This window comes from Microtus oregoni, unplaced genomic scaffold, assembly GCF_018167655.1.
Source record: "Microtus oregoni isolate MIOR12 unplaced genomic scaffold, Mior012 000005F_ref0000423, whole genome shotgun sequence".
Taxonomy (NCBI): Eukaryota; Metazoa; Chordata; class Mammalia; order Rodentia; family Cricetidae; genus Microtus; species Microtus oregoni.
Genome location: NW_024543064.1, coordinates 58,000,955 through 58,016,356, shown reverse-complemented (window position 1 = coordinate 58,016,356; position 15,402 = coordinate 58,000,955). Strand labels below are relative to the sequence as shown.

General features: G+C 46.2%; 1 long non-coding RNA gene across 3 annotated transcripts in view; it reads left to right on the top strand.

Moving 5' to 3' along the window:
* The first annotated feature begins 6,366 nt into the window (after positions 1 to 6,366).
* LOC121448484 overlaps positions 6,367 to 15,402 on the top strand; it is a 68,463-nt gene continuing 59,427 nt past the window's right edge. For 2 of the 3 annotated variants that reach the window (XR_005974368.1, XR_005974366.1), the window contains exon 1: positions 6,432 to 6,480. This is a non-coding gene — a long non-coding RNA (uncharacterized LOC121448484). Of the gene's footprint in view, positions 6,481 to 15,402 lie in introns of all 3 variants that reach the window. The other variant, XR_005974367.1, reaches the window with a different exon arrangement.

Below are 15,402 nucleotides of genomic sequence, written 5' to 3'. Positions count from 1 at the left end.
AGTTGTCGGGGGGGGGGGTTGTTTTTAGAGATATATCCGTTTTTCTTCCAGTGTTTGGTGAGTTGTAAGCATAACTCTTTTTGTTTTAGGTGTTTTTTTACTCTGCACTCTTTCTTAGCAGTGTGTCTTACACGTGGCTGATGGGGCCTGATTGCTTTTTAACTTAATAAATGCTACAACGGACTCCATAAACTTGTTTAATTTTTTTTTAAAGACAAAGTCACACGAGCCCAAGCTGTCAGTGAGTTCACTTTGTAATTGAAGCTGGTTTTAAGCTCCAGATCCCCTAATTCATCTTCTAAGTGCTGGGATTACCAGTGTGCACTACCATATCCATATCTGGACTCCAAACCCAGTTTTTCATTGTTCTTTGTCATGGACTTTCCAGACCTGTGCCTTAGTTTATTTTCCTGTTCCTGCGATGGGGTGCTCCGGGAAGAGGAACTTAAGGGAGGCTGGCTGTATTTGGCTCTCGATTGCAGGTGGTCAGTCCATCATAGCAGGGAAAGCCGAGACGGCAGGGACTTGAACTGGGCAATTGCCTTACGTCCGCAGCAGAGCAGAGAGCAGTGATTGCTGCATACACGCCTGTGCTCAACCACCTTTAGTTCTGGCTCCAGAGGATCCAACACCTCTGGTCCCTGCAAGCATCGGCAGACGCATATACAGACCCCCCTACACAACTAAAAATAATAAAACAATTCTTTGAAAAGAGGAAGATGAAAAATCTAGAGTTGTATTGACTAGGTTGATTAAATACTATAATTTGCATAAATGGTAGGAGTCACAGGACATAGTGAGTTATCATTAGCAATTGTGAAACATTAGCTGCTGTGGTAGTTTGAATGTAGTTGGCCCCCATAAGCTCATAGGGAGTGACTCTATTAGGGGCGTGGCTTTGTTGGTGTGAGTATGGTCTTGTTAGAGGAAGTGTGCCACTGTGGGGCGGGCTTTGAAGTTTCCTATGCTCAGGATACTGCCCAGTGTCGCAGTTGACTTCCTGTTGCCTGAAGATATAGGACTCTCAGCTACTTCGACAGCACCATGGGTTTGCACCAGAGCAAACAGAAGTGGACACACACACCCACCCCTAACTCGGAAGCAATCTCTAATTGATAACCACTTGCAAGTGTAAATTTAGTTTCCTCCAAGGGAGCTTCACTGGGAAACAAACCACTCTTAAGGTTAGGGTGCATGCCCATCAGTAGATGATGAACAGACAATGAACTCAAAGGTGTCTTTGGAGGTTCCTTGTCTCACAATGTCATTTCAGAGCTCTTCCTATTTTTTTTAAATTATCTTTTAGTCTTACTATATACATATATGTGCATACCATACCTATATATTTACCTCTTTATACCTTCTAGGTCCCTTGCTTGTAAATTTAATGTTTTATGTGATTCCTGAGTGTGTGAAATGAAATGAAAGTGTTTCTGTGTTTATTATATCTATTTCCTATGCCTTTTCTAGGGCTCTTTTCTTTCTGCTTGTTTATTTTGTCCTATTCCAAAGTATTATCTTTTGTTTTATCTTATTTTATTATTATCCCACAGTAGCCTGCTTGTTTTGTAATAAGAGACAGAAAGGGTGGTTCTGGATGGTAAGGGAGGTGGAAAGGGGCTGTGAGAAGAGGAGGCTGAAACTGTGATCAGAATACATTCTGTGAAGAAAAAACATATTTTCAACAAAAGGAAAACACCAACAAAATTATTATCATGTATCTAACTGAAGTATTAGTAATTCTATAGGCGTGACATTAGATTTGATACTGCTTTAAGAGTGTATTTTGGAGGATGAATTAACTGGTGAAGGTCAGTGTGCATCTTCCACTTTGTCCTCATTTTAAAAAACAACTTAATGAAAAAAGCAAAACAGCCTGCTTCTCTCACCGCAGCCCCTTCCTGTGTCTCCTATCAGTTTTTTTCTTGCTTCTTTCTGTTCTTCTTGGCATCTGGGCTTCTTCTTGTGCCAAGTGAGTCATCAGAGAGGAAACATTTAACCCACATTGCTACCCTGGCTGGGAGAAAAGGCTTGAAGGCAAACGTTGCCCGCATAAGCTTCTTTAGGACCCTGATGTGACTTTCCTGGTTCTTCTGAGGACATTACTGGGAATTCAAATTAAAAAGTAGTAAATTGCCCAATTTCATATATACATCTTCAAAGATCAAGTCCCATTTTAAACTTTTTTTCTAAAATTGTGAGGACGTTTCCCTGCATCAACATATATTTTCTTACTATTTAGTCTCCTGCAAAGGATTTATTTTAAAAGCACAAGTAATAATAATGAAGAGAAATTATTTAAATTTAAAAATTTATTTTTATTTTGTGTTTATGGATATTTGCCTCCATGTATGTCCATGCAGTGTGTGTGCATGGTGCCCACAGAGGTCAAAACAGGACGTCAGATCCTGCAGAACTAGAGTTACATATGGTTGCAAGTCACCTTGTGGGTACTGGGAATCCAACCCAGGTCCTCTGGAAGAGCAACACATGCTTTTAACCACTGAGCTGTCTTTCTAGTCCTAAACAGTTGTTTTGGAAATGAGAAGAATAATAAGTAGAACCATAAAGCAAACATGGTGTGCATTCTGGCCCAGAATAACTACTTTCTGTTGAATGCTGCACCCCAGACATAACACCCCACACCCCTCAAAACTTCAGAACTTCTCTTCTTCGCAAGAGACACTGCTTTGAGTCACTTAGGCTTTGTGGAAGTTAGTTAATGTAATTCCGTGTTGATAGTTTTTGGTGCAAGTGGAATTTGCATTCTCTGGTAGTCTCCAAACCATACATAACCCCTGCCCTGAAGCTTGTTTTACAGCATAGAACTTTCCTGGTATTGTCATCAGATACACACATCCCATTGTCTAAGGAGTCAGCACCAGTATGTGATGCAGACTTCAGGGCAGTGGGGTGGGGGGAGAGGGAGAGAGAGAGAGAGAGAGAGAGAGAGAGAGAGAGAGAACAGAGAGAGAGAACAGAGAGAGAGGGGGAAGAGGGAGGAGAGAAGGAGAGAGGGAGAGAGAGAGGGGACAGAGAGAGGGGGAAGAAGGAGGAGAGGAGAGGGGGGACAGAGGGGGAGAAGAAAGAGAGAGGGAGAGAGGGGGGTGGTAGAGAGAGAGAGGACGGGGGCAGAGAGAGATAGGGGACAGAGAGAGAGAGAGAGAGAGAGAGAGAGAGAGAGAGAAGAGAGAGAGAACAGAGGGGGGCAGAGGAAGGGACAGAGAGAGGACAGAGGGGGCAGAGAGAGGGGACAGAGAAAGGGAGAGAGATAGGACAGAGGGGGACAGAAATAGAGGAGAGAGAGAGAGGGAGAGAGAGAGAGAGAGGACGGGGACAGAGAGAGGACACAGAAAAGGACAGAGGGGGGCAGAGAGAAAGGGAGAGAGAGAGAGGACGGGGGGCAGAGATAGAGGGGACAGAGAAAGGGAGAGGGGACAGAGAGAGAGAAGGGACAGAGAGAGAGAGGGGGGACAGAGAGAGAAAGGGAGAGAGAGAAGAGAGGGGACATAGAGAGGAGAGGGGAGAGAGGAGAGAGAGAGAGAAAGGAGGGAGGAGGAGAGAGGGGACACAGAGAGGGGGAGAGGGAGGAGAGAGAGGACAGAGAGAGAAAGGGAGAGATAGAGAGACACAGACACAGAGACAAAGGTATTCACACCCACTGAAGCTCCTGCTCCCGTTAGCTACCTCTCCTGACCCCGCATTTCTCCAAAAATTTTCCCTCCTCCTGCCCAGTGCAATAATCTCTTCTGAGTTACAGTGTGTGCTCTTGAGTTACAGTTACAGCTCCTCATGGCATGTCTGAGTTTGAATTCAGTGTCATCATCTGAATATGTGCTTTTCTTAGAGTTGGGTCATTTTAAAGCTCTTTGAGTTAAAAATATTCTTAGATATTTTTGTTTGTTTTTCGAGTCAGCGTTTCTCTGTAGCTTTGGGGCCTGTCCTGGAACTAACTCTTTTTTTTTTTTTTTTTTTGGATTTTTCGAGACAGGGTTTCTCTGTAGCTTTTTGGTTCCTGTCCTGGAACTAGCTCTTGTAGAACTGGCTGGCTTCAATCTCATAGAGATCCGCCTGCCTCTGCCTCCCGAGTGCTGGGATTAAAGGCGTGTGCCACCACCGCCCGGCTCGAGATCTTCCTTTTTTCCTCTCAGTGATTTCTTCAGTCACCAACAATGTTAGGCAGCAACAGGAGAAATGAATGGAGTTTGTAAACGCCTTAAGTGGTGGGCTGAGACATGTGGGGGAGCACACGCGAGAGAGGAGGTGGGGGAGGCATGGGCGTATAAGAATGTCCCATTACTCTAACCTCGAGTGTTGCCTCTGTTGCCATTTTGCTGGCTGTTTTGCCAGTGAATACTTGTTCCTAAAGATGCTATGGGATCCCAGGGGAGTCATTCTGGCAAGAGGCATAGTAGTATCCTGGCTATTCTGCCACGACTCAACAAATGTCTATCCATTGACTGTTATTAAAGTCTTAGTTCTCCCATTCAATGATTCAAATCCCTCCTGATAGCATCTCTAAATGTTTTCTAATGTCTGGGCTAATGAGTTATGTGCTTCTTTTCAGGGTCAAGCGGTGTGATTAAATAGATCCGAGGGCTTTCCTGAGTCACAATTGGGGTACCTGTCTGACTGCTTGGAAACCATATGTGGTAGCTGGGGGAGGCAGAAAACTACAACCTTAACTGCAGGAAGTTCTCACACAGCTTATTGCCACATAGGAAATGTTCTTGCATCCTCAGTGGAAAGGCTGGAGCCTTAGGGAAAGTTCCTTTCTCTTCTGTACAAATACAAACCTGCCTGTGGCACTAACCGAAGAAACTCAGCCCTTCCTACTCAGTGTATGGCCCAAAGGTGCTTTCCCCATCACCATCCTCCCTTTGTCCTCTGCACTTGGACTCTTCCCCGTGCGTCTCTCTGAAGGCCACCATCCAGTCACCATCTGCTCTTACCCAAGACGCCACACAGAGACTGGCTCTCACAACAGCCAGTGCTGTGGGCCAACTGTTACTGATAAGGCAAAAGCGCTCCAGCCTGGAGCAGGGGCAGAAGAGAAACAGGGACCCCTAACCTGTAAAATAACACATTTCCATACGATTGTGAGGAAAGGGAACCAAAATAATGCCTGGAGCGCTTTAAAGATTGCATGGATGGCACAGTGTATGACGAGTGCTAATAACCATGTAACTAGTTATTAATTTTTCCTCAGAATACTTTCTTTAGGGGCTGGAGAGATGGCTCAGAGGTTAAGAGCATTGCCTGCTCTTCCAAAGTTCCTGAGTTCAATTCCCAGCAACCACATGGTGGCTCAAAACCATCTGTAACGGGGTCTGGTGCCCTCTTCTTCATACACACAGACAGAATATTGTATACATAATAAATAAATAAATATTAAAAAAAAAGAATACTTTCTTTAGCCTTGCAGGAATTTAAAAGCCAGTGTCTTCAGTAGATTCCACAACTAGGACTTGGAGAGGAAAAATATGAACAACTCAGACCCCACCTACCCACCCCAACCCCCCCCCCCCTTTTTTTTTGCTTGAAATCCTCACATTGGTTCTGGAGGGATGACTCAGAGGTTAAGGGTGCTTGCCGCTCTTGCAGAGAACCTGAGTTTGCTTCCCAACACCCACATGCCAAACACCCAAGAGGCTCACAGCTACCTGTAAGTCCAGTTTCAGGGCTTCAGTGCCCCTCTTCTGGCTTCTGTGGGAACCCACACGCCTGTAATACACACACACACACACACACACACACACGAGAGAGAGAGAGAGACAGACAGACAGACAGAGACAGAGAGAGACATACCACCACACACAGAAAGACATTTAAAAAAATAAAATATTCAGATTATACAAAGTACTTAGCAAGATGATTACCAAGTCTGGGTCTTTTATGCCATTCAAAAATGTATTTAAAGTTGCACATAAACCACAGTTACAATGTGCACACATACACATTTAAGCATGTATGTATATGTAAGCCTTCTATAGCATTTTGCCCATCTCCTGTGATTCTTTTTACAGCCTTGTCATAGTTTAGAGCATCCCATTTTATGGGTCAGAGGGTAAACCGAAAAGTATCCTGATTGGCTTATGGCCTTGCCGTTCATTAGAGACAGAGTTGGAGCAATTAAACCCCTTTCCAGTTTTCCTCCTTTGTATAATTCTCTGGTAGGAGAGGGACATGCACTAGAACTTGGCTACCAAAGTCGTCCTGATTGGTAGGTAAACCAAAGAAGAGATGTCTGTGGATGCAGTGTGACTTAAGTGCAGTTAAAAGTGAAAACCCTGTAGGGAAATTTCTCCTTAGCTGACAATAGGTGTTGCCAGCAGTGCCCTGTATAGCCGCGTAGCAAACAGCAGGCTGTCAGCGAGAGCCTCCTGGATGTTTCCTTAGGGAGCAGCGATTGCTTTGGCTGAATTCTGCTGCAGCGGTTTTCCTGGCAGCACAGAGTCTGTAGTCCAACAATTGGAGGAGGTAACCATTTTCTAATAACCACTCCAGGCTGTTGGCACCTAACTACCTGGCACTGTCTGTTCCGTGCAACTTGTAAAGTCAATCTGCTTGTCTGACTTTGCTGGGAAACCTGGTACTGCCAATGAAGCGCTTTGCAACAGCTGGATCCAGCGTCTGCCCTGCAGGTGTTCAAGGCGGGAGGTGAGATCCGCTCAGACAACTGAAGAGCAGAGAGAGGATTGAGAGTGTTTCGCCTTTTGCAGCTTTTCTCTCTGTTTCCACAGTGCTTGAAATCCGGATGTGGTCCTGAGTGAAGGACTCCAGGAAACACTTGGATGTTCATTCTGTCTCATTCGCCTTCTTGAACCTCTCATAGATTGACTTCATCCTGTTTCGGAGTCTATAGCACCGTGTTCCACCCCACCCCCCCTTTCCTGTGCACTCCTTCCTCTGGTTTGTGGGCTCTGCAATTGCTTCATCTTCCCCCTTTGAGGGACTCGCTGAGCTGAGGGTGACTGAGACTTTCTGTGCTTCAGCCCAGGCTTTCCTCTCCCGAAGGAACTCTTTCCAGTTTGTCTATAGCTCTCTCTCTTTTTACTCCTCTAGTTAAGTGAGAGTCAGCTCCCTTTTCAAACTTGAGTTCCTAATGTTTCCATCCCCAAAGAGTTGTGCTTATAAAATGAACAGAAATGTGTTAAACTTGGGATTGACTTGGTGACTTTTGCAAATCCCAGATAACTTCACCGTGTCGCTGTTGTGAAAGAACTTGCTTAACAATCTGTTAATTTGTCCGAACTTTCTCTAAGAACAATTATGTACAAAGCCTCTTAAAATTAATGCTCTGAATTTGAAGTTGGCAGCTGCCTACTAAGGCTCTGGAAGGCTCCTATATCCTGGAGATTATGTCTTCTTATGGCAATCCTAGGTGTATATTATTTAAGGAGCCCATAATTCATGAGAGCCTGTGTTTGATCCCCAGCATAGACAAACAACACCCCACACCACATACATTTCCAGGAAGTTTTAGGGCAGCAGTTCTCTCCCTGTGGGTCACAACCTTGGAAAACACATATTTCCAATGGTCTTAGCAACGGAGACACCTCTAAGTAGCAAAATTGTGGTTTGAAGTAATAACAAAGATAGGTTTATGGTTGGGGGTTCCTAAGACCATCGGAAAAATGTATTTTGATCACAGGTCGAGATCTTGCTGTTTGAGGAAGTTTTTTTTTTTTTTTTTTTTCAAGACAGGGTTTCTCTGTGGCTTTGGAGCCTGTCCTGGAACTAGCTCTGTAGACCAGGCTGGTCTCGAACTCACAGAGATCCACCTGCCTCTGCCTCCCGAGTGCTGGGATTAAAGGCGTGCGCCACCATCGCCCGGCTGTTTGAGGAAGTTTTAAAGGAGAGCCTTAAAAATACTCTATTAATGTTAGTGGTCAGAGAGCCCTTCCCCCACTGAGGACAGTTTATAATAGTACCCACATTGAAACCTCCCAGGGATTTTATGTTTAGCTCATACATGCCATCTCTCATCACCAGCCTTATGTAAGAGAGAGCATCGACCACTGTCGGAACCTTGTCTTGAATTAATTAAGATACTATGGTTAGCCATCGACATTTCACTAGCCGTGTTTTGAAATAAGATCTGCTTTAGTCTGGGCTTAAGTGATGATTGTGGTTCTCCAAGCAAGGCAGGTTTTGGTAGCCGGAGAGACAGAATCGCCTTACTCTTATTTCTGAATTTCTAATAAATTTGTACTTGTGACTTTAATAGGCTTACTGTTTCTTTCACTAAAACTTGAAGATTTTAATAGTTTCTCCTCCACACACAAAAAAAGCCACAAACTTCAGAGTTACCTTATCAAGCACTCTTGAAATTATGAAGGCACAGACCATGTCTGACTCCCTGAGTCACTTCCTGTTTTGTTTTCAGAGCCCTCCATGTTCTCTAGAGCAGAATACCCATTTAGTGAGTGAAACAAAGGCATGGCATTAGAGACAGCCGCGTTTTCATGGTACTATAGGATGAACAAACACTAGTGATGCATCTGGGAGACTGAGGTAGGAGGATCATGGGAGATTAAGAGCAGCCTGGGCTACACAATGAATTCCTGAGCAGCCTCAACTATGTGTAAGGAAAAAAATCCATTAAAAACATATTTAACACTTCCTGAGAAGAGATTTGGTCTAGATTTTCAATTACTGAAGTATTGAGACCCCCCCCCCCCCCGTGGGTGGATAGAGCTGAATCTTACAGGCAAGTTGAAGGCCCAGGCATCCCTTCTAGACATCAGTCATGGTTCATGCTCTATGAAGAAGACTGTCCTTTCATCTGAACACCTAGAATCTGGCCAATTTCCTGCTTTGTCTTTGGACATTAGTCAGCCTGCAAATCTCTCATTTGTTTATTTAGTCCAGTGCAGTGCCATGGAAACAATAACTGTTGTTCTTAATTCTGCGGGTTAGAGGGTAAAGATGTTACACGAGGAAGAAGACACAGACACGCGGCGGTCCCACGTGGGTGCACTTTAATGGGGGAGGGGTAACAGGCAGGTAAGGGGTGTGCGGACACGGTGGGAAAGGCGGGGAAAGAGAGAGAAGGGGAGAGAGAGAGAGAGGGGGGGGTCGTAGGACCCTCGCTTTTTAACGAGGAATACAAAGGCTTCTGGGAGTCCAGGAGAATGCTGGGAGCTGTAGTTCCGCAAAGGAACAACATTTCACCCTTTTGGTTTGATTAAAAAAAAATTGGGGGACCTTAAAGGGTAGGGAATGGGGGTGTAGTCCAGTCTCTCATGGCTGCTTCCTGCTGGCTCTGGGCATCGGGGGGATCCAGGGAATGTCCGATTATTCTGGTGATGTCCCACTGGTGTCTGAGGTCGTTGGTGTCGCTGATCACTGGTGTCTGGGATGGCTGATTGTACCGCTGGCATTTGAAGTCCTGGCTGTCGTCTGAGGTGGCTGATTGAAGAAATCTGTCTGGCTTTTCCTGAGTAGCTGGGTCATCATTAAGATGCTGGAAGGCAAAAGTTGCATTAATAAAAGGAAAAATTAAAAAAGGGGGGGATCTGGGGTGAGAGGGGGAGAGGAGATCCGGGGTGAGGGTTTCTTAGGATGTCCGGGGTTAAGAATGATAAAAAAAAATTAAATGATACTTATTCCGTTAATGATCTGCTTGTGTTTGATTTGTTTAGGTGGGTTGGGCTGGCATCCTGGAGCTTAAAGAAAGTGTCTTAAAAGAAATAGATTTTAGCCGTATATTCCTTAACATTTCAGTGGCCACTGCTGCAGTCAGTGGCTGACCTGCTATGTCAAAGAACCTTATTGAGAATCTGCTTACCACCTGAGTCCTTGACTCCGTATTTGATGATGGTACCTGTAACGACAGCTAGATGGTTACTTATGAATTTAAAGAAGGGAGGGTGTGTTAACACAGCGACGGATGGGGACCACTGTTTTCCTTAGACTGTAGTAGAGGGGACTGAATCCGGCGTCCTTTGGAACTTAAGAGAACAAGGTCCCGTCTGAGTTACTGTGTATGAAGGATTATCTTGAGCTGTGGAGATAAACGGTTTAAGATGTGACAGGTGAATCCAATGAGGAATTCCTTCAAGCTTGGCAGCTGTGGGAGTTAAAAGAATTACTCTGAAAAGGCCCTGCCATTTAGGGGAAAGAGGTGAAGGGCACTGGCCTGGAGGTGAGAGTAATACCTTATCTCTTATTTTAACCGGCGTTGGACATGTATTAGCACATGGTCGAGGTAGTGAGTGATCTGTGAAGTCCCACAGTAGTGAACGTAAGTGGAAAAGGAGGGGAGTGAGCAGGTGGTCAGGAAGGGGAGAGGTCCCCGATGAGAAGCTGGGGGTTAAGACCGGCCGCCCATACATGAGTTCAAAGGGTGAAATGAGAAGGGGGCCCCTTGGAGGAGCTCGGAGCCTGAGAAGAGCCAGGGGCAGGAGTCTTACCCAGTCGAGGTGGAGCTCCTGTGACATCTTAACGAGGGCTTCCTTTAAAGAGCAGTTAGTTCGTTCTACCTTTCCTGATGACTGAGGATGGTACGGTATGTGAAAATTCCAGGGGATTCCAAGCGCTTTAGACAGATTTTGAGAAATTTGAGAAGTAAACTCTGGACCGTTATCTGAGAATAAGAAGTTCAGCAGCTGACAAAGCCCATATGCAGGGTGCCCAGCCCCGAGTGGTGAGGTCCATCTTCTTTGACAGGTAAGCTACAGGTGCGAACGAAGGTCCCAGTTGATGGCCTAGGACTCCCAGGGCATAGCCCTCTTTTTCTGCTACGTAAAGAGAAAAAGGGCGGGTTAAATCCGGAAGATGGAGAGCTGGGGCTTGGGTAAGGGCCTGTTGGAGTCTCCGGAAAGGTTTGGTGATGGGGTGAAGGAGGGGCTCATGCAGAGAGCCGAGAGCTGCTTCATATAGGGGGCGGGCGAGGAGAGAGAATGAGGGAATCCAGGATCGCAGGAAACCGGCCACTCCCAGGAATGACAGAACCTCTTCTTTGGTGGAAGGAACTGCAAGAGATTGAATTAGTCTTTTTCTGTTCAGGGTGATAGCTTTTTGTGTTGGGGTTATGGTTAACCCCAGATACGTTGCCTGAGTGGTGGACAATTGAGCCTTAGAAGGCGAGACTCTGTAGCCCTTTTTGGATAAAAAATTTAATAAGGTGGCGGTGTCAGTCCTGCTAGTCTCCAAAGATGGGCTACATAGCAGGATGTCATCGACATAGAGTACCAGTTTTGATTTAATGGGGGACAGTGAGAGCAGATCAGAGGCCAGAGCCTGGCCAAAGAGGTGTGGGCTGTGCTGGAATCCCTGAGGGAGGACGGTCCAGGTTAGTTGTGTGGAGAAATTAGTATCAGGATCTGTCCAGAGAAGGCAAAGATGTTCTGAGACTGAGGGCTAAGAGGAATAGAGAAAAATGCATCCTTTAGGTCTAAGACTGAGAAGTGGGAGGTCCCTGAAGGAATGTTAGACAGAAGTGTGAGAGGATTAGGTACCACTGGGTATAAAGGAACAACAGCAGAATTGATGAGCCGGAGGTCCTGAACCAAACGATAAGTTCCGTTAGATTTTTTGACAGCCAGTATAGGAGTGTTAAAGGGGGATGAGGTGGGGCGAAGCAGCCCCTTCCTCAAGAGATCAGAGATTATAGGTCGGCAGCGCGCAAGAGCGTGAGGGGAGGGGTGAAGTTAGGCGCAAGGCGGCGGGTCGGGTTAGGGCCTGAGGGGGTTTTGGAAGACTGAGGCGGCGGGATGGGGCGGGGAAGTGACCCGGAGGATTCTGAAGTTGATTTGGACAGCCTGCGCCTCCTGTGACGGGAAGAAATTGTTAGCTGCCTGCGCGATCGTGTCCGGCTGTGGGAGAAGTTGGGTGAAGCTGGATGGGAAAGGCTGGGATATATGAGATGGGGGGAATGAGATTTTTCGGGGGATTTAGAGGAGCGGGAAGGCGACCCAGAAGGATATTTATGTGGAACTCCTGGAGACCTAGGAATGGAACGTTTAGAGGCGACATGGGGGAAAGGTGCAGGCGAGTAAACCTTGGAAGAAAGAGGAATGGGTGAGCCGCTGTTGCTCGACTGGGCGGAGCGAGAGTGAGTGGCCCCTCGAGGCACGGTGGGGGGGTGTGGAGGCAGGGGGTGGGGGTTGAGGTTTGTCTGCGGGATCCATGGCTGCGGGAGCAGAGGGTCCCTGGAGGGATGGCATTGATAGTTTTATGGAGGGACTCAGGGCATGAGGTTTGAGAGCTTCCAGAAGCTGCCCGAGAGGGGAGGATGGGGGAATTGGCTTAGAAGACTTAGAGCCCATGACTAAAACACAAGCCTGTCCACAAAAAGGTACCGGGGTACCTCGAACACGGCAGCCACGAGTACAGGCGTTCGAGTACTCGAGGGGCATGTTAAATCTTAATTGGCCCAAGCCCAGCTACCGACGGGAAAAAGCCCCGGCTGGGAGGAGACAATTAAGCTTTCTGGGGCTGACCGTACAGCCCAGAAGGCAACACACCGGAGCGGGCCGGAAGGAAGAGAGAGAAAGATTAGAAAAAAAAGAAAGGGAGAAGCTGGAAGCACCAAGCTTCCAGACGCGGACGGAGGCAGGTTTTAGCCGAGGGCAAAAAGCCGGGGGGGGGGGGGGACGGGGGAGGGAGGTCAGCGACCTTGCCCAGGATGCGCCAAAGAAAGCCGGCAGGACAGTCTCTGAGCGCCCCGGGGGGAAAGAAGCCAACTTAGGTTAACTCACTGATCAGTCGGTGTTGGATGGCCATGGTAGACAGGTGGAGGTGGTTGCAGGCCGTCGGTTCAGACCTTGTGCCGGTGAAGCCCAGAGGCAAAGCCTCAGGCACCGGGACAGAAAGGTTACCGAGTCAACGGCAGCACCAAAATGTTGTTTTTAATTCTGCGGGTTAGAGGGTAAAGACGTTACGGGAGGAAGAAGACACAGACACGCGGCGGTCCCACGTGGGTGCACTTTAATGGGGGAGGGGGGTAACAGGCAGGTAAGGGGTGTGCGGACACGGCGGGAAAGGCGGGGAAAGAGAGAGAAGGGGGGGGGAGAGAGAGAGAGGGGGGGGGGTCGTAGGACCCTCGCTTTTTAACGAGGAATACAAAGGCTTCTGGGAGTCCAGGAGAATGCTGAGAGCTGTAGTTCCGCAAAGGAACAACAATAACCATTGCTTTGGCCTATGTTGGTGCTCGTGACAAGCAGTTATCTGCATTGGTTCCCCTCTCAGTGATTTTGTGAGTTAGGATTGCCGCCCTTCCTTCCTTCCTTCCTTCCTTCCTTCCTTCCTTCCTTCCTCTCTCTCTCTCTCTCCCTCCCTCCCTCCCCCTCCCTCCCTCCCTCCCTCCCTCCCTCCTCCCTTCCTTCCTTCCTTCCTTCCTTCCTTCCTTCTCTCCTTCCTTTCTCACAGATGAGGAAACCGGGCTTAAGGAAATAAGATCAAGCTCACGCAGCTGCTACACGATGCTCTTCCCCACGTAGATAACTGATGCCTCTTTGTGAATTTAGAGCACATGGCATCCAAGAGAGGCTTACTATGCACTAAAACAGATGTAGACGATCAACAGGCAGTGCCAAGCAGGTCACAGTCTCTCAGAGCTTGTCACAGTGTTAATGGTCGCTTCTGATTATAAACCTACTTGATGTTGGAAATTTCTTTTTATGATAACTCTGAGTTGTTTTAAAAGAGGTATTCTTGCCTTTGTTTTATATGAAAAAAAAAACCCCCAAATTCAGAGAGGCTGAGATACTGGTTTGGGATGATGTAAACAGCACGCGATGCAGCTGACGATGAAATCAAGGTTGTACCTTACTGAAAGCTTAACTCTTTACGCTCCCTGACTTCTTGCTGTGATTAAACTCAGATTTGTTATTTATCATATCCCGGCCACTTTTTCTTAAAAATATTTCCTTGTTTTTATTGAGGCATAGTTGACAAAAATTCTAAATGTTTATTGATCCCAGGATGATGCTCTGGTATATGTATAACACCGTAAAATGGTTATATCAGGGTAATTTACAGTCCATCACCTTACATATATATCAGTATTTTTTTGGCGGGGGGGGGGGCGGTCATGAGAACATTCCCATTCCTCTCTTTTCAGTCTTCTCTAGTTCTGCTAACTGACTCCTGGGATCCAAGGTTCAGACTGGTGCAGTCTTTGTATTATAGGTTTATCGTTTAAAGTTCATTGATTACTGTTGCTGCTCCACCCACAAGACTCTTGCAACTTGCTTTCCTCATACCCAAGATCTTGGGAAAAGATTAGTTCAACGAGTCTTTAAATGGTTATTAGTTCATCTTCAGCTAAGGTATGTGGCAGTAAAGTTGCTCACGTCTCCCTGCTTTTGCTTCTTTTTTTTTTATTCCTCCTCCTATAGTTGTAAAGTGAGAGGGGCTTGAGAAAACACTATTTCCTGAGAATTCTCACCCTCTTACATTTCTAGAGGGCTAGGGAAATAGATAAGTAGTTTCTGAGAATTTGATGTGGCCTATCCCATGCTGATCATTAGAACTCTGAAATGATGAAAGATGTTGCCCTTTGAAGAAATCTTTGGATATTTGAGAATTATATGTTTTAGTTTGAGCCATTTAAAATCTGTACTGAACACTTACTGCATCCCATATACTTGAGCACAGCACTGTAAAACAGTGTGACTGGGACACAAAGAATGAAGAGTATGTATAAGTATATATGTACATATATCTATATCCCAGATGACCTGATACATATGTATCATTATGGAATAAAACAATACAGTTTGGCACGCAGTGTTCTGTAGGATGTTATGAAGTGTTGAGATCATTTTTCTTCGTGGAGTTGGGACCTGCAATGTAGAATGGTAGACTTCTTGCTCTGTCTTGAAGGATGGGGAGATGAAGCTCCCAGGCAAAAGCATAGTAGGAGCAAACTGAGCAGTGAGATAATGGGGGACAGGCCTGGTGTCTCCAATCAAGGTACAGGTAAAGAAATGGAGGGCTGAGGTTCTATGGTGAATAAGGAGACACATTAGTTCAGTTGACTAATCTTCCTGTCACCACCCCCTTCTGGCCCTCTGTCCTCGGTCTCTTTCTTGGCTTGTTTTTATTACCCTGATCTCCCTACGTGTGGGCTGATGCCAGCAACTCTGTTTTCCCCAGACGCTAGCCTTTCAAGACCTTTGAATAAATGCCCTCTGCACTCTAGTGACTGCCAAACCTTGAAGTAAATTTCTCCATGGTTTAATACGCGGAGAATGTACAACAAAGTCTCTACTCAGTATCTTCCCTTTGAAGTTTAATTATCTGTGCCCAAATCGCTACTCCAGATGCTTCATTTCTCCATCTGTTGATGCCTGTTCTCCAACAGCGCTCACCATCAAAGGTAGTCCTGTGGCTTATTTTCCCCAAACTAGGAGTTATTCTAAAGTTTTGTATTTGTTCACATCCCTCTCA